The sequence below is a fragment of the Canis lupus genome, chromosome 32 (genome assembly GCF_011100685.1).
Source record: "Canis lupus familiaris isolate Mischka breed German Shepherd chromosome 32, alternate assembly UU_Cfam_GSD_1.0, whole genome shotgun sequence".
NCBI lineage: Eukaryota > Metazoa > Chordata > Mammalia > Carnivora > Canidae > Canis > Canis lupus.
In genome coordinates this window covers 12,983,836-13,004,244 of record NC_049253.1, presented here as the reverse complement: position 1 = coordinate 13,004,244, position 20,409 = coordinate 12,983,836, and the positions used below count along the sequence as shown (strand labels likewise).

The 20,409-nt window shown below is 32.9% G+C and overlaps 1 protein-coding gene and 1 long non-coding RNA gene across 8 annotated transcripts in view; one reads left to right on the top strand and one right to left on the bottom strand.

The window, feature by feature from the left end:
- LOC102156669 overlaps window positions 1-10,238 on the top strand; it is a 53,742-nt gene extending 43,504 nt beyond the window's left edge. The window contains exons 3-4 of the long non-coding RNA XR_005382728.1: window positions 6,839-7,034; window positions 9,845-10,238. This is a non-coding gene — a long non-coding RNA (uncharacterized LOC102156669). The remainder of the gene's footprint in view (window positions 1-6,838; window positions 7,035-9,844) is intronic.
- Window positions 1-20,409, bottom strand: part of TBCK (TBC1 domain containing kinase) — a 222,984-nt gene that overhangs the window by 45,361 nt on the left and 157,214 nt on the right. The window contains exon 24 of one of the 7 annotated variants that reach the window (XR_005382726.1): window positions 6,557-6,703. The exons of the other annotated variants lie outside the window; for them this stretch is intronic. The gene's annotated coding sequence lies outside the window, so the exon portion shown is untranslated. The remainder of the gene's footprint in view (window positions 1-6,556; window positions 6,704-20,409) is intronic. 7 annotated transcript variants of the gene reach the window in all.

The following is a 20,409-nucleotide window of genomic DNA, read 5'->3' as shown; positions in this document are numbered from 1 at the left end:
TCTTTTTTCACATTCTGGTAACCTCTTCTTCCCTCATCCTTTTCAGTCTTTGGATGGCAACAGGACCAATGATAGTATACATAATTTACTGCATTATCTTTTATATTTTCACCAGCATTCCACCATCATCTTTGTAATTATTATCTCTGTAAAGAGAACTTTCTTGAATTATCCTAATTTGAGTGGATTTCATTTGCTTTATTTTTCTCTTAATGCTTTGCTGTGGTTAAGTTTTATTGATTCAGCATAAGATACTTTAAGATTCTTTAAATTTATAAAAATGAGATTTGTTTTCATATAGCATTATTATATAGCTTTCTTTAATACTTTATAACTATGAATCTAACCTATCTGAAAAAAATTATTATCAAATGCTTACAGCAATATAAAAAGACTTTATAAATGAGAACTTAATGGCTGTATTCACCATTACAGGTAATCAGATCTGGTACTGGAAAATGTGTAGAGGTGCTAAAGAAAAACAATAAAATCGCTATTATTCTTAAATTCAGATAAAATTTAAAAATGATAAAAAAAAGAGATCAGCAAGTAGGATAGACTTTCATGCATTCAAACTTGGGAAGGAGACACAAAAGTTAATATAGGCAATTAGACAAAAAATGTTTGAATTTCATCAAAATGTTTCATTGGTGAGGACTATTCTGGCTTTTGCATGAAGGGATACTTGAATAAATTGATGTTTATCTAATCTTTTATCAAATGTATGAAGAATTTTGAGAAAAGGGCCTGTTGGACACTTGGAAGACTAATTATACTTTCCCTGACTTGTACCAACACAAATGTAAATTACATTATCACTAAATAACTACATATTTTCCATAGTTTAACATAAGATAGTATAAATTATACAATGGATTGCTGCCTAAAAGGCTGGTGTTTTTCCTAGCAACAACTTTGTTTCCTTTAAGAATAATATATTTTAATTTTACATTCAGAAACAAGTTCATATGTGATCATACTTAAAATTTTTTATTAGAATAGAAAGTTAAAAATAAAAACAACAACCCAACCAAAACAAACACTCTTCTTATGGAAGAAAGCAGTTTTCATATATAATGCTATGTGTGTGGGGTGCTTGGGTGGCTCAGTCAGTTGAGTTTCCAATCCTTGATTTCAGTTCAAGTCATGATCTCAGGGTCGTGAGACTGAACCTGGCATCAGGTTCCATGCTAGGCATGGAGTTGGCTTAAGATTCTCTCACTTGCCCTCTGCCCCTTCCTGTCCCTCTAAAAATAAATAATAATAATAATAAAAATAATGCTCTGTGTGTGTGTGTGTGTGTGTGTGTGTGTGTGTAGGGGGAAGGTGAGGAAGAGAGAAAATCTCAATAAAAAAAATTAGCCTCTCTAAAGCCATTTGGAAATTAAGGATTCTAAAAGCTATTTATAGTACTGGATTATAAATGAGGCCAATTGTGCTGTTTCAGAAGGCATGTAATAGATTTGATAGTTTCTTGAAGCTTTTGAGAGTTTTCCTCAGGGACAGGATGATGCTTAGAATGGCTACAGTACTGGTTCTTTGAATCAATCTAAAGTCTCTTCACTTTGAGAGAAAAGTATCATTTATTAAATATCTCCTTTATAATTCAAGAACTTAAATAAGATAGCACAGAAAGTGACATACATTGTATACATCTATAGAGATCAATCTGAATATTGAGCAAAAATAATTTTTTAAAAAGACTATGAAATTTCACTAAATAGTTATAATTGGAACAGTAACTAGAATACAAAATAATCTTCTAAAAGGAAAGTAGAAATATGAATCAGAAAGTATGAACAGCAAAAGTAAGCATACTTACAAGGCAAGGAATATCATAGGCTAACCATGTATTAGTAATGTATATTTCAACACAATAAAAATATACTTCTTTTGAGGATACCTTGTACAAGTGAAAGTCTATTCAAAGGTTTTTTTCAGGCAACATACAATATTTCTAGAAGAGAGATTGGAGCAATATAAACACACTAATGACAACACAGAATCAGGTATCTCAATAGCTTAAATTTCTTATATTTCTTTCTTATCTCCCATAACAAATATAATAGGGCCCTGTCCACCAAAGGTGCTAGAATGTTTGATAAATAATTGCATGAAAAAAAATAAATAATTGCATGAATGTGTAACAGAATGAGGAGTGATGTTGTCCCTATGTTGAAATAAGAAGGCTCTATATGCTGTCAAATAACAGAAGCCATCAACAAAAGCCAACACTACCGGGACACCTGGGTGGCTCAGCGGTTGAGCATCTGCCTTCAGCTCAGGGTGTGATCCCACGGTCCCTGGATCGAGTCCCACATCGGGCTCCCTGCATGGAGCCTGCTTCTCCCTCTGCCTATGTCTCTGCCTGCCTCTCTCTCTCTGTCTCTCATGAATAAATAAATAAAATCTTAAAAAAAAAAAAAGCCAACATTACCTGCCCTACAGCTAACTGAAAAGGAACAAAAGTGACTTTACTATTTTAAACTATCATGCAACCCCTTTCCTCCCAGTCTACATAAGGAGATTTAGTTGGAGGGGGCATGTCAACTTTGTGGAGAGCAGTGTTCAAGATCACACGTACCACCCTTTTCATTCCACAGGATAGAAAACCACCTCTCACAAGGCAAATGAGGGTGAGTGCTGATGACAATGATTTGTGGAGATTTGGGCAAACGTACAAGAAGGGGTGGCTGACCTTCTGTTTTGTAGAATAATGTCTGCTTACACAGAAGGCATTAAGCTGGCCTCTCTGAGCAGGCAAGAAGTAGGGAGACGTGGCAGTGCTGAGCCCTCTCTGACCTTAATTTCCTAAACTGTATAGTGAGTATAATGACACGTGTCTTCTTTACCTCACAAATTTACTGTAAGGAGCAATTGGTATAACAGACATAAAAATGTTTGGTAGACTGGTGATCTTTATATATAAAATAAGTTGTTATGAAAAATTGGATCTTAAATGAAGCAGCTTGAATTTCATGGTAGTCCTAATTTTGAATAAATCATCAATTAACAAATATTTAACTAGCCTGTCTTGGCCATCTTGAGAGAGCTAAAATAACATTTCTACCTCAAAGAACCCACAATCTAGTTGAAAAGGCCAGACTAACATAAATGAAGCAGTAAAACTATACAATAACAGAAAATTCTTATATAGTGCCTACTCTGTGCTAGTTCACTGTGATAAGCATTTGACAGACATGAACTCTTTTAAGTCTTGCAACAATCCTATGAGATAGTTTTTATTATTTGCTCACTTTACAGATGAGGAAATTGGGGCAGAGAGGTAAAATAATTTAATCATTAAGTAATATATATAATCAGTAAATAACAGAGACAGGATTCAAATTGTGTCAGTCGGGCTCTGGAGTTTGGGCTCTTAACCATAGGATTCCATGTATGGAATCACAGGTACATAGTATGAGAATTCAGACAAAGGGAGAAAGACAATACAGGCAGAAGTAGTTAGCAAAATATAGGTGAGGTAAGTAGGACTTGAGTTAGAAGAAATCATCAGGGTTTAGATAAGTAGAAAAGAAAAAGAAGAATGGTGCATAAGTGGATAACTCTTAAGAGTTCTGAAGTATGAATAAATAAGAAATGTCCTATAAATAATTATTGAGCACCTACTAGGTACCACATATTGTGCTTGGAATACAATAATGAACAAAACAAAGATATTTGTTCTTGTAGAACTTACAGTCCGTAAGTACGAAAAACACAATGAACAGACTAGTCTTAACAAGCTGAGCATGCACCCACCCTGGGAATTAGAAGGAAACAGTACTGAATAGATGGGAAGGGGATAGATCATGAAGGATCTCAAAGATAAGGAAGCTTGAGGATGTAACAAATAGGTAAGTACTATAGGATTTTTGGAAGAATGTGTCACATGTTAACAGCAATATCTTAGGAAGACTAATTTGGTTGTATTTGGGAGGATGAAATAGAGATGAGAAAAATGATAGTCGGAAAGACTTGTTAGAAAGTGAATTTTATGAAGATTTAGATTAAAAGATGACATCGGAAACAGAGAGTTTTGCTTTATTCACTATCTTCCTTTTTCCTTTAGTCTTTTCCTTACTACTTGGCCAATTCTCTCCCATCCATGGTGAAAGATACATTAAAACAACAAATAATAAATAATAAAATTACTCTCCAAGGGGTGAGTCCTTGTCTAGCTACTATCCTTTTTTAAATTATTTTTTAAAGATTTTATTTATTTGAGAGAGAACGTGCACACAAGCAGTGGGGGAGGAGTGGTGGGAGAGGGAGAAGCTGACTCCCCACTAAGCAGGGAGCCTGGATGCAGGGCTCCATTCCAGGACCCTGGGATTATGACCTGAGCTGAAAGCAGACGCTTAACCAATGGAGTCACCCAGGCACTCTAGTTACTATCCTTTTATCTTCTTCTCATCTCTACCTTCTCCTTGTCATTCATTCTTGAACTCATTGCAACTTAATTTCTGTCATGATTTAGAAGAAGAAATGGTTCATTTGTCCAGGAGAAAGTGGACAAGTTGGGAATATTTCGTTGGAAAGGTAACATTTGTGTTTAGAATACAAGGATAAATAGGAATTGGCCAAGTAAAGAACTGGGGGTTTTCACCCATATTCTGTGTAAAGCCATTCTATCACAAATATTGGAAAGGTGTTTTGATTTTACTTCTAGGATTTTGGTTCTATCTTTAGGAGATATACTGAATAAAGACAGTGTCATTTAAAATCCATTTTTTCTTCAGTTCAGCCTGGAATGAATGGGACAGAAATTTTAGCCAGGATGCTAATTTCATTTTTAATAGTTGCCTTCACAAGTATCTAACCAGAATTTCTTAGGTTTAAAGTCCCTACCTCATATTAATAATGGTCTCTTCTAATATGCCATGAGCTCTGTAAAAGCAGGGACCAGAATTTGTTTGTTTTTACACTTCTACTGCCTAGCAGAGAGCCTAGAAGTCAGTTCCTACTTAGTAAAATTGGGTGTATTAATGAAAGGCTAAAGGAAAAAAAGAAGACATGAAAAGTAGTATAAGAAACTATATAGAAGATAAAGGACAGAGAGGAATAAATGATGGCTCTTAAGATTTGAATATGGGTGATTAGGGAAAAAAGGATGGTCACAGTGGCAAACAGCAAGTAAGGGGAAGAAAAATTCAGACTCGGATATGTGAAATTGAGGTTGCATAGGGTTTACTAAAGACAAAGTGATGAAAATGCAATTAGAGACAGATATTGGTATTTGAGAGAAGTGAGGCTAGAATTACATTTTTGGAATTATCAGCATAAAAATTAGTTTAAGTTATGAGAAAAGATAAATAATTTGAAGAGAAAGGAAAAAATGGTAGAAAAAAATTCCTAGTTATGGTAGGCACATCTATCCACTGCTGAGAAAATTAAATTATATAAACTATTAATAAGGCTTTTTCCACATGTCTACAATAAATAGACTGCTTGCTTTCTTAGAGCTAGATATTTTGAACTTTTGTATGAAGAAGGACAGATTTTTACAAATGGCATAGGCGACATTAACTATGATTCTCAAAGGAAGTTTAACAAAGAAAAATCATCTTCAAAAGCATGATCAATCTACAAAGATATTTTTATCTTAAATATTTAAGGCAATAAATTGTTTCTGGGGGCATTTTAGTGTTTTCATTTCTCCCTCATGTTTTTAGAGAGAAAAGGGAGAGGTTACTCTTTCTAAGATATAGAAATATAGCATCAGAAATTGAGTTTGAAATAAAACCATCACGCTCTGGAAGCTGCATGATACAGCTCTCACACTAGACAATATTTTTCTCCCTTAAATGCAAGAGGTAATGTATATGAACATGAAGCACAAAGAAGAGTGGATAGAATTTTTTTCAGTGATTAGGGATTTTATGCTAAAATTTTCCCAGATGTGCTCCTGAAAAACTGCATGTAAGCTAAATTTCTATAAAGAGAGTAATTCTCCCTTTTATATACAAGATCATTTTGGAGATATTTCATCTCTCTGGGCCACAGTTTTCTCATGTATCAAATAAAGGGGCAGGAGTAGATATCTTATGGTTCTTTTTAGCTCTAGAACTCCATGACCTTATTTCTGATAGATTTTTCAATTAGCAATAGGTCCCAAAACTTTTGCTTACTTCCTGGGACAAAAGTTAGACATCTGTAGGTAATACTTAATGACAACAGAGGAGTTTCTACTTAAAAAGATTCAGGAATGCTTCTAATTGTGAGGCTTAGTAAAGTGTTGCTCATAAAGCATGACTAGCTTATGCAAAGTTAGATCAGTGAGAACTTATTGTATTTCATAGACAGGTAGCTGGGAAATATTTTTTACTTCACATAGGTTGAAGTGGGGGCAGAAGAGATGGAAGTTACAATAACAGAAGAACTCTCATCTCAGTGATTTATGGGACAAAACCAATATCAACATAGCAATGTGTGAGAGATGGTGGTGTTGATGCTGTTGTATATAAATTTCTAAAAGCTTCTGGAAATAATTTTTGAAATAAAACCAGAATCTGATAAATTTCCTAGTCTGAGGTAAACAAGATGAAAGTTAAACCTGAGCATGGCTCCTCTCAGCTGCACTCCTGAAACTGGAACTCACGACACCTTCCTTCCGGAATGTGATTGAGCTGCTATTCCACATAGGATGTTAAGGTCAGCTTTCAATGGCATCAGAGATTCAGGGAGTAGAGCCAGCTGGTGACTAAGAGGTCACAGTATTTTAGTTAGTCCAATAGGTATTTTCACCTCAAACTCTAATGTCAAGGTAGCCTTCATTGGAACTGGGTTGCTGATTTCATTACCCTTCTCTCTCACTCTTAACCTTTTCCTTATACAGTGAGGTGATTACACTGCTATTTTTGTTCAGTGTTCCTTGTGACTTGGGAAATTCCCCCATCATTCCCCTCACTATACAACGAATGCATGTCAAATAAATGACCCAAACACTCTCTGGCTGGAAGCCTCAGTAAATCTCTGTGGAGGAAAGTCTGGAGATCTGCTTCTCTCATCCTTATTGCCCTGCCAAGGACAAGGTAAATGAGCTCTCTAAAGTGCTTGTGGTATTAACAGTTATTACAATGATTAATATCTAGTGGAATGTTCAGCTAATATCATGCATCAGCCAACCATTTTTATCTTAATATAATTGAGATGTCCCAAGTGAAGGGAAATTCAGTTTCCCCTGTGAAGACAGAAGACTGTTAAAAGTTTTATGAGGAAGGGGATACTCAGTTGTCTCTAATCTCAAACCATTTATTTTAATATACTATAAACCATCCCAGACAATTCTTATGAGAATATAAAGAAATATTAATATTCATAATATGCTTACTGTATTGTATTTCAAACTTTTTTTCACACAAATGAAGAGATTTAATGAAATTAGAAAGTTTACATACATGTCACAACCAATCTAATGCCAGGGTCATGGAGATGTACTTTAGGTTTATAATACATAACACTGATTATGGAATATGAATTGATAAATCTGAACGGTTCCTTTTCATGTGAACTTTTTAAGAGCCCACTTTTTCATATTTCTGATAGAAAAGAAGAGTATTTTATGGATAAACTAATTTTTCAATTAATTTAAGATCTAACTAGAGTTCTAGATTCTGAAACATAAATTGGGCATAAATAAACAGAATTTTATAAGAAAGCCTAATAAATTATTTGATGTACAAAAAAACTGTATAAATATAACAAAAGTCTATTAAATGTAACAGCAAAAGTCTGTTAGATGTAACAGTTAGTTACAACTAAAATTACCAGCTTATCATAATGGAATAAATTAGTGCAATATTTATTCTAGATAGAGTCTATTTTAAAGTAGTAACTTAAAAAAAGTCTTCATAGCCTCCATTTGGCTTAATATAACATGACATGCAGTTAAAAAGTTACATAAGAAGTGGTGCCTGGATGGCTTAGTGGGTTAAGCATCTGACTTTTGATTTCGGCTCAGGTCATGATCTCCAGGTCATCAGATTGAGCCCTGCTGGACGTGAGCCTGCTTAAGATTCTTTCTCCCTCTCTTTCTGCTCCTCCTTCCCTCTAAAAAAAATAGTTCTCTAAGAAAAGGAAAAATATTTGATAAAGGAGTTACAAGCAGTATTTCTTGGGGTGAAGTAAATCTTCAAAAAAACTGTAATGACTATCAACATACAGATATAATTCAACAATTGTACACCCTATTACATTAAAAAAATTCTTTGGCACTTCTGGCCACAGTGACAGACATTTGGATGTGTTCAAAAGTATATATTTATAGAAAAATAGTTATTCTATTACAAAACCAAATGAAGTTAATTATTAAAACACATGAGGTTACTTTAATTGAAGTGATAATAATGGTAAGAAAAAAAATAATGGTAAGAATACCATATAGAATCAAGAATTAACCAACAAATGACAAGTGGATATACAAATACACAAGTTGGTACTAACCTCTCAGGAAAGGTAATTTAAAATTACTTATGATTGCATACTACTAGAAATAATTATCTCCTTTCCAGTTAAACAAGATACAAATAATCTCTTGGTATCTTAAATTTAACTGAAATTTATGTTTTAGCTTTGGTTGGTAAGTTTTCAGTAACATGTCATTGCTCTTCAAATCCAGTCAATTTCTTTTTTTCAACTCCGTCTCAAAATCATAGGATTTCCCATTCCGTGACATCTTATAGTATTTATATCCAATGATGAGCAAGGACTTTCAAATATCTCTGGCTTAAACTAAAGGTTTGATGGTTTCTGATAAGACTGATACTCTCTACGTAAACAGAAATTAGGACTGACCCTAGATTTAGAAGGGGCTCCAAAGGAAACAGGTCACATAATTGGTATGGCAAAGGTGGGATTCAAAAATTTGATGCTGTATTCTTAATCACTATGCCAAATAGTTTATAAAATCTTTCTATTGGTATAAAAAAACCTAGCTAGAAAATATGATAAAATAATAAAATATCCCAATTATAATAGCAACAGAAAGGTTAACATAGAAATAATCCTATCAAAAAATATGCAGGAAACTTTAAAATGCCACAAAGGAACTTAGAAAGAAGACAGGAAGATTCACTTTGCTTTTGCAAAATATAAAACACAATATCATATGCCAGTTTTTCCTACTTAGTTGTAAATTTAATTCAATGGCAATATAAATACCAAATGATTTTTCTTTCCCTAGGGGAGGGGAAAAAAAGCCAATTTTACTATTCATGCAGAAACAATGGCAAATGTGTGATATAATTATAATTTTAATAACCTCTTGCTACTGGAAAATAATCTGAATGAGATGAATATAACTGAAAAAAGGATTCAGAAATAGGTATAAATTCATGTAAGAATTCAGTGCTTTTAGAGAATAATAAGAAGAATAAGGGCTTTTAGAATCAATGGAAACTAGTTTATTCAAGTAAACGAACATGTTGTTAACCTTAGACTAATTCAAATATCTATTTGAGAAGTATAAAAGTATAAAATCTATTAAGTCAATCTTTCAGGACCCTACTTATCTACTCTTTGCTAAGTATTTACGTAATTTCTGTAGGATTTTTGAACAATAATCATAATTCAGATAGATGTATTCTGGAATAATACCAGCTTAACAAGGGTTTCTAGTTGCTCATTTTGGCTTTGCGGGGAGGGGGAATGAAGAAAGAAATAACCTTTAGCAATGATTCTCTAGCAGATGTGAGAACGCTGCAGATAAAAGCTGCCTTTTCTTTTGCATTATGCATCTTTGTTAAATTCTGTGTTAGCATCTGTATAAATCAGGTTAACAAACTGAATTTTTAGTAGATTGATTTCTAATATGGCTTGTTTATTTATTTTGCATATTTTATAGGATATCCTGGAAGAAAGGCTGGAAAAAAACAAGGACATTGATACTTTGGCATTGTGAAAATGATTAGACTCACTGAATCCTGTATATAATAATGGGGTCTGTTGTTGCTAGCCTTTCGACAGAATTGTGCCAGAATCCATTTCTCTTTAAATGCCATGGAATGTCACTGATACATGAAATGACATCCCTGAACTTTGAGGTTGCATAAGGAAGACCTCAGTGCAAGACCCCAGATATTCATTAGCAAGTTGGAATTGTGGTATCTGTGCCCATCACTCTTCATGGAGAAAATATATTCTATAGACTTACTGGTGGAAAAACATTGCTACAAGAGCTGTCTCAAATCAATACTGAATTAAATCTGGTTGCAAAGGAATAAATACTGTCACCAGCATACTTTCCGAGCAACTGCAATGTGGATATGTTAATGCTGCATCAAAGCATCGTTCTGATGTCTGTAGGGAAGTGTGCCATTGTTTCAGATCCAATCAGCTGCAAGCATGGGCCAATCTTAAGTAGAATACTCTATATCATGACAATTGTTATTTTCATGAAAGGTGACAATAATTCATATTTACTTTCGTGCTTCCCATCAAGAAATCCACCCCAATACTCTCCTATTCAAAACTTCTAGATATCTCTTGTCCTTCTCAAGAACACTACCCTGCCCACTGGCTCTCCAATCTTCTTTAATATAGTACACTCTAGAAATCTCTTAGTGCTCCTTCAGTCATTATGTGATTTTTTTATCTGGCTATGGAAATTTTTTCTGTTCTTGTTTCACTTGCTTTGTTTACAGGGCACTGCTCTATTCAGAACTGGCTTGTGCGTACTGAGATCTCCATATTCAGAGAAGTAGAATTTATTAATTTGATGATTTAGGATGAGGAAACCCATGGATTTCTATATTCAGAGGAAACAAATATCTTTAATATGTAACTATGAATTTTGACTTCCTAGGATAACTTTACAGAAAAAGGATAATAGTAAATGTTTAAGAATATAGTGACAAGATAAATAACATGTAAATGTTTCAAGCTTCAGAGAACAGTGAAATTAGATTTTTTTTTTTTTAACTGAGAAAAATATGAAGGGTTACCAAGAAAAAAACAATGATAATAATGCATCACTAATTTAGTTTCTTGACCTGGAAATAAAGAATTATCCTTGAGTCATTTTGTGACATCTATTTATTGATTCTGTTTCATTCCACAAAGGATTTGACAATTTGGTTCAGTTTACCCTTCCAAACAATCTAATAACATGTTTTTATCCCTACCTGATATATTATTGTCATCTGCCAAAATAGTTTTCTGGTTTGCTGAATTAAATTACACCCCAAATTTGTAACTGATATACTGTGGGAAAGAAAGTTTCTATAAAATGATAATAATCTTGTTAACTCTGAACTTTAGCTTGTCTTAAATATACTTGAGACTGGAAAACTAACAACATGTTTGTAATGGGGGCAAGGCTGGGGCACTGCTGATATTCTTTCCCTTCATCTGAACTGATGTGTTCTCAGCCACCTTTCTGCATGCACCCTCAATCAGTAAACTATTTTGAAAAGATGCAATAAACACTACTAGGAAATAAGGACTGTGAAAATTTCTCTGTAACTGCAAATCCCTTAGTAAATTAAACTATCAAGTGCTCGGGCTGTACTAGATGCTCAATAAATGTTTGCTGAATGAATAAAAGTTAATCAGAAGTCTCTTAAAATGAAAAAGAAAATAGAAGAGTAAAATAAAAGTTAAAAAAAAAATCTTTACATTTGATCTTGATTTTTATCCCCTCCAACCTTTCTCTTGCTTCTTTACATTTCTTTTGTTGAAGAAAAACTGTTCATATTTTTCAGTTTTTAGGGGGGGGATATTTTGTCATTTTCAATTCCTGATGCTGTCCATGTTATAGGACAACCATTTCTGTGTTTATGCTCATACGTGAGCATGTCTTGATACCCTGTAATTATTACTTCAAACATGACACACTTTCTGAGTTGATTTAATAGGGTTTCCTTTTACTGACCTCAAGAAAGAAAATACCAGAAAGTATTAGGGAACATAAGTTTTTTGAGTCCTGGATGAATTTCTATTTTTTTCCCACACGAATGGCCTTTGAAATTCCACTGTTGTAGGTCAGTACCTCTGATTAGGAACTTCTTTCAAAAGCAGGACAAGAAGGGGGGGAGGAGCCAGAGAGATTTTGAAAGCAGTCAAGACAAAAAAAAAGAGGCTCAGAGAGTCAGTAGGCTGAGATTGCTGAGTAGTGAAAACATCACCTGATGGTTGTGAAAACAATAGTGAAAACATCACCTTAGTGAAAACAGTAGTGAAAACATCACCTAATGGTTGTAGTTCATGAAAGGTAACTTGCCAAAAGAGGTTAGACATAAATAACTAGAACACAAGTAGATTAGTATAAAAAATATACAAAGGATCAATACAAAAAATAACACCATCACCATAAATATGAATGTCTTATCATTGAAGTTTTTTCCCATTTTGAATGAATATTTCTGTTTACCTGCAAAGTCATGAGAAAATATTATGCACATATCATGTTAAGAATCACCCAAAGGCCTTAGTAAAAACATAGATTCCAGGAGCCAACTTTTGGAGAATTGATTTAGTAGAAATAAGATGTTTGTGAAGTCTCAAATACATATTTTCAATAAGTATTATAGAAGATTTTGGAGACCATTCTTCAGATATCTTGTCTTACAGGAAATAGAGTAAGACACTGGTTAATTTGAATTAATCTTTTGTTAATTCATTCAAAAATACTGATTACTATTTATTGATATGCCGAGTATAATAGGCATTGAAGATACAGTGGAAAATAAGAGATAAGCATATAATACATAAATATGTAATTATAAGTACAATGCATTCTATGGAGGAAAATTAGGTAGCATGTCTGATGAATAAGGAGCTGTGACTAAGCAATAGAGAGCTTTGTTCAGCTGAGAGCTAACTGGTATAACCTTAGTTTTGGTAATTAATTCAACTAAATACACATATGTTGAGAACACACTATTTCTCAGGCACTGAATTAGGCCCAGGGAGTCCAGAGATAAAATGATTCTTTCCTTAAGGTAGAAGTATGTGTGAGGTATTCCTAAAACTGGGAGAAATCTAAAGCATAGAAAAATATGAGGGAAAGACACCTACGGAAGAACTTAGTAAGTAAGGTAGGCAAGGGAAAGATCATGCAGAGCCTCATAGATAATGTTAAGAAATTTGAATTTTATCATAATAATAATGAGACGAGTCTTGATAAGAATTTTGGTTATAAAAGATTACTAATAATATATGTTGGTTAATTGAATTTAAATAAAAATAAATTTTTGAAAAGTAAAAAAATAAAAAAAAAGAATGTAAAACAGCCAACATACAAGACGATCTGGAAGAGGAAGAAAATAGTTGAAGGACTTATATTGCCATATAGTAGTATTCAACACAAAGTTTCAATTTATCAAGGCAGTGTGATTTTGATGTAAGGACAGAAAATAATTTGAACATTTATGATAAATGTTTAGATTAGATTCTGACTTCCTGAACAAAATATAAACTATTTTTATTGTACCTCCCTACCCCCCAAAAAAAGATTATGTTGAATGTGGGCCAGAATCCAATATGGCTAGAATCTTTCAAAAGGGAAATGAAAAATGTGGATTCACTGACAGACATTCAGAGGGAAGCTGATGAGGGAGAAGATGGCTATGTGGCTGGAATGATGCATTTACAAGCCAAGGAACATCAAGGCTTATTGGCAGATACCAGAAGCTAGAAGAGGCAAAGAAGGATTCACCTGTTTATCCATCAGAGAGTACACGGCTCTACCAACATCTCAATTTTGGATATTTAGCCTCCAGAAGTGTGAGATGATGAACTGCTGTTGCTTTGAGTAAAAGAAATTTAAAAAAAAAGTAACAAGATTTTGCTGGTTGAAGTCTGAAGAATAGAGAGGAACATGAATGGATGCAGCAGGAAGTTACTGTTAGGAAAACAGGTAAGAGATGATGGCAAGCTTGTCTAAAAAATAATTTGTGACTTTTGTCAGGGGGATGGAGAAAGTAGAGCACAAAGTGAAGTGAGCGTAAGAATGATAGGTGTTGGGGTGCCTGGGTTGCTCGGTTGGTTAAGCATCTGCCTTCAGCTCAGATCATGATCCTGGGTCCTGGGATTGAGTCCCTCATTAGTGGGTTCCCTGCTCAGTGGGGAGCCTGTTTCTCCCTCTGGCCCTTCCCCTCCCACACCCAAGCTTTCTCTTTCAAATAAATGAAATAAAAAAAAAGAATAAGATAGATATGATAGAGAATAAGATACATACGCTCCTTGTGTGTGTGTGTACATAATGGAGTAATTTAGTCATGTAAATTTAAAAAAACTATTATAGAATGTGATATTCTCTATCTTTAGATCTACATGCCTGGAATTGAGACAAAATGTAATAATCTTGCAATCATTTATTCCTTTTTTAAGGATGCGAGGATATTTATCACCAAGAATTTAAGAATTTGCCTGGGAATTTTAATTCAGCTCTCAGGTATAAATAGCTAATTGAATAATAACGAAATAATCTGGTAAACTCCTGATTATGGTGAATGGATTAAAATATAATGACAGACTTTTATAAATGATAAAAAGATTAATTATATGTAAAGAAAATAATCAGCTATACTACTAAATACTGAGGAATAACAGCATAGATTTCAAAAATAGTAAACCTTTATCCATTAAACTTCACTTTCTTTAATATAATGATATGGCTTTTGCAGGTAATTTTAACCCAAACAGTTTTTGATGAAGTGTCAGATTCTGACCAATGTTGTTCACTTCCTTAACTTCAGAAACAAGTTCTCATCAGCTCCGTCCAACTTGGAGGAGTTCACTCTTTGACTAGCAGAAATAAAAACCTGACTTAGTTTAGAGAGAGATCAAAGAAATTCTCTGATGATTAGCTCTGCTTAGGAATGACTGTTCATATCAAGATTTTGTTTCAACATTAGCAGACTTCAGAAATCTTGCTAGTGGAATTATTGTCCTCTCAACTAAGGCATTTCTTGCCAAAGACTAAGAGCTTCCACTAACACCATTCTTCTCAGAATAAGGGGTCAAAATTACTTAAAATACAGACCCAATAAAGTCAGCTGAAGTTCAGAGTACAAGGATATGTCTCCTTGGCTCTGCCCTTTCTTTTGATCTTCACTCCTCTTCAGCAACTTATAGAGCTTCATTTTATTAATATGAAGTTATATGTTTTTCCCTATGATATTTATGACAGAGTAGAACATATTTTTGAAATGGCAAAACTCATCATTAAATAAGTGTAATAAAAATTAAATACAACTTGCATACATAATATGATGATATAACCAACAAGGAGAAAGGATTTCTGATAGGCTTAGACTATAGAATTCAAGAAAGGTACATTCAAAGCAAAAGATGGCTAGATGCAGATTAGAATAACTACATTAAATTATTAAAGATATAATTTTAGGTCTGTGTATTTAAGAACTCCTTTATTTTATTGTGTATAATTACAACTACCCTGCTTCTTCAATCTCTTAAGAACTTAATATCCATAAAGTTATAAGGTGTGTATTATAGTAAAATCTTGGCCTATATACTTAATATACCAGAACATTAACAGTAGAACTCCACAGTATTGCAAATTCTCTTGTTAGCAGAGGAAATGTGACCTATTCCAGTGAATGGGCTCTTTACCAAAGTTCAGTATGCATTAGAAAGAATAAGTAAAACAAAATTAGATAAATATGCAATATTATTTTTATTTTCCATACACCTTTTATTGGGAGAGTATTGAGATTGTTCATGATAATGAAAAATGAATTTTTGATGTCATTTACTTACATAAACCCTATATTTCAAAGGCTCATTTAAATGAGTTGATAAGGACAATCACGAAATATCTATTATGTGTAAGGCATTATGTGTTAAGACAAATGTCCACTTTAGCTGTATCCCATATGTTCTGATATATGGGGTTCTCATATTATTTTCTAGATACTCTAGAATTTTCATTTGGAATTTCTTCCTTATCTGAAGAATTAAGAAGTTGTTTAATTTTTTTTAGTTAGTTTTTAATTTCTAAGTAGTAAGAAGTTATTTAGTTATTTTTATTACTTTCCAATTTGACTAAATAATGATCTGAGGAATGTCATCTGAATTATTTCCACTTCATAAAATATACTGAAATTTACCTGTGGCCTAAAACTGTCATCTTTTTTTTTTTTTTTTTCTTTTGGTGAAAGTATCATGATCACTTAAATAGATTTATTTCTGAGTACAGATGTATAACAATATCTTAAAAATAACATCTGTCCAGTAAGTAAGTACTATACAGATAACAATAAGAATGTCTTTTCATTACATGTAGGTGGTAGTAATATGAAGACATAGAAGAACTGAACTTGGGTATATTTGGTAAAAGCTGCTAACTTATTCTATGATATTTTGAATCTCAAAGAGATGATGGAAGACAGTAGCAAAAATACAATGTAGTAGCTTTCACTGTGGTGATGCTATGTACTTTCAAAAATAATCTACATCTAACAAAAAAGTGTATGTAACCAGAGAACAACAAATTTAATGATAAAAGCACATAGTCACTCACATTCACAATAGTTCCATTGGATTCAAGAGATCTAATGTCTCTGATATACTTTTTCTTTAATATGTCTATAAATTTCTTGAGGAGCTGAAAATTGCACATGCAATCCTATTGCTTTTTAAAGCTAATACTGAGATTGAATCAGCAGCAGTTTTTTTTTTTTTAAATATATTCATCAACAATTCAATAGTGATAATGAGGCATGGCCAAATATCTCAACTGAACAATTCTAAGAATTTCCTACCTTCCCCAAATCTTATAGTCAAAGCACTAAGTTATAATGCCCATTTCCCTTCCAATTATTCCACTTAATGCTTAAACATTTATTTGAAAAATATATATATACACACACACACACAAAGCAGAGCCTTGGCAAAGAATTCATCTCAGAATAAGAAAAAGAAAAAAAAAAAAAAACCACTCAGCTTGGCTCAACCATGCTTCACTCTCCCTTGGGTGTACATTTTCGAGCATGGACATACTGAAAATAGAGGCCAAAGAACAACTAAAAAATGAAATTTTAAAAAGTAAATTGGGGAAAGGATAGGAAGGATAGGAAGGAAAGGTAAGGTTGGTAAAGGATATTCATAATTATATAAATTACTTATATACCCCAAAGAAACTTTGGTGGTGAGAGACAGAAGTTTTGTTACAAATTGAAAATCACTATACATATATTGTACCTCTACTAAAAGAGAAAATAAATGTTGAGATCAATTGTCATAGCTTGCACCACAAAATTTCCCCCAATATGGAAAATTATTAATTTAATCATGAGTATTTATTTTCCCAACCTTAAATGTTCTCTTGAGTGTGTGATTTTTCATTCCTCTCCCCATCCTAATTCCCTATAGCTTAAACTAATTTTCAAAATAACGTCACTAATCTATTATCAACCGACTAGTTCATTTATCTCTTATAAGTAGGAATTTCAAAATATATTCAGTTTCAATAAATCCATTTCATTCTATTTGTCAGTTACATACCTTTATATATACATTTATACAAATATATATTGCATATATATTTATATATTTGTATTTATATATTTACACATTTATATTTATATATATTTGTATAAAGGTAAATAAGGTAAGATATATAAAGGTGTACATATAAACATATGTACACACATATAAATATATGTATTTTTACACATAAATCTGTCTACCTATATTTTTTTTAAATTAATAACCTGTGGTCAGAATTGTGAAGCAATCTTAGCTATTTAAGGAAAAGTTGATGGGAAAGACATTGGCACTAGATGAAATAATTCTTTTGGCAATTCTTTAGTAGTTTCCAGATCAAAATAGTATTAAAACTAAGAAGTAAAGGTCAAAGTGAAATCTTAAACTGAAATTACTGAGGTAAAACTGCCAGAAAGATTCCTTTTTTGGAGAGCCAGCCTCCCTCTCTCCCCTTAGTATCTGTAGTGATTTCTAAATGTAAAGTTATAGAAATAAAGCTAGCATAGCTGAGTGGAAATGGAATATCAGAGCATCTTTTGTACACATTATTTGGATAAAAAAGATGGTCATAAAATTCTTGGGTAGTTTTCAAAGTTGAAACATTTAATCTCTAATTAGTAAATATGTAATAATAATTGTTACTGTTTTTGAGTGCTTATTACATATTAGACACTGAACTATTTTACATATATCACTCCTAAAATAATTTTGCAAGGTGGGAATTATTATAATTATGTTCACTTTTTCAGACAGGAAACTGGATTATAAGATTTTAAGATTATAAAACCAAAGGACCAGGGTGAAATTTAAAACCAAGTCCATCTAACAGCCAAGCTCATGCTTTTTCTACTACAATGGGTCTACTTCAGGGAATAAATATGATAGATGCATGTATAAATTAATGTTAATTAGAATTTTCCTCTCATAGTTATTTTCAAGCTTCCATTCTACTAGTCAGAGTACAGTTTATGTTTCAGTTTTAAAAAGCTATTTTTTACCTGTTTAGAATTTGACATAGTTATATAGTATAAAATCTGAATTATGATTATCCTTAATTTAATGAATATGCTTTTATAGACATGCATACATTATCTTTTTGTATCTACTTTCTATTACATTAAACATCTGAACAAGAACACTTCAAATAAGCAGAAGGAAAGAAAAGGGTGACAAAATTTCAGATAAAATGTAGAAAAAAATTAAAAATATTTTGAAAAAAGAATTATATAAATATAAAAATCCAACAAAATAGACACTTTAAAAAATAATTCTGATAAGTTTGGCATTTAAATGGATAATTTTAAGAAACCCATAAGGTAACATAAATTGACTCAAGAAGAAGGAATAATCAAGTATCTCCCTATTTAAAAGACAATAGGCTCAGATGGTTTTAGAGACAGGTTTTACTCAATCTATATGAAACAGATAATTCCTCTTATACAAACTGGACAGTAAAAAAAGGGAAAAAGAAATATTGTCTTTTTTAAAAAAGATTTTATTTATTTATTCGAGAGACAGTGTGTGTGAGCACACTGGTGGGGGGAGATGCAGAGAGAGAGGGAGAACTAGTACCCTGGGATCATGACCTGAGCCAAAAGCAGATGCTTAAGTGATTGAACCACCCAAGTGCCACAGAGAAATATAATCTTAAGAGTAAAGACTGACAAGGACAGACAAAAAAATTTTAAATTTATTTCACATATGAATATAGATGTAGAAATTCACTATAAGGAAATACTAGCAAATAAAATATAGTCAGTATTTCTTTTTTTGTAGTGACCTAGTAGAGTCTATCTCAGGAATGCAAAGACCATTTAATATCAGAAATTTTAATAAATAATGTTACACATTATTTTTTTAAAAAAAGATTTTATTTATTTATTCATGATAGATACAGAGAAAAAGACAGAGACAGGCAGAAGGAGAAGCAGGCTCCCAGTGGGGAGCCTGATGCAAGACTCAATTCCATGGCTTCTGGATCACGACCTGAGCCAAAGGCAGCTGCTCAACCACTGAGACACCTAGGTGCCCCACACATTGTTGTATTAAAGGAGAAAAATGGGTGATCCTAATCAATCCTTACCAGTTGAATAGCATTTGATAAAATTCAACACTCATGATAATCACTCTACTAAGAGAAAAAGGGAAAAATTTCTGTATAAAATAAATCCACCACCCAAATAGAGTATTTATCAAAAACATCAAACTTAGTGGTGAAATTATAAGAATTTTCATTAAATTTAGGTAAAAGCAAATCTATCCACTCTCATCACTTCTAGTTTACTTTATACCAGAGGTCTTCTCCAATGCAATAAGACAAAAAACCCAAAAACGTAATCATAAAAATAGTACCTAGAAAGATATTATATATATATATATTTATATGATTTAATTAGCTTTGTAAATATCCAAGAGAATCCACAATCTACTAGATTTAAAAAGAAAATCAGTTTCCAAGATCTATAAAGAACTTATTAAACTCAACACCAAAGAAACAAACAATCCAATCATGAAGTGGGCAAAAGACATGAACAGAAATCTCAGAGAAGACAGACATGGCCAACACGCACATGAGAAAATGCTCTGCATCGCTTGCCATCAGGGAAATACGAATCAAAACCACAATGAGATACCACCTCACACCAGTGAGAATGGGGCAAATTAACAAGGCAGGAAACCACAAATGTTGGAGAGGATGTGGAGAAAAGGGAACCCTCTTACACTGTTGGTGGGAATGTGAACTGGTGCAGCCACTCTGGAAAACTGTGTGGAGGTTCCTCAAAGAGTTAAAAATAGACCTGCCCTACGACCCAGCCATTGCACTGCTGGGGATTTACCCCAAAGATTCAGATGCAATGAAACGCCGGGACACCTGCACCCCGATGTTTATAGCAGCAATGTCCACAATAGCCAAACTGTGGAAGGAGCATTGGTGTCCATCGAAAGATGAATGGATAA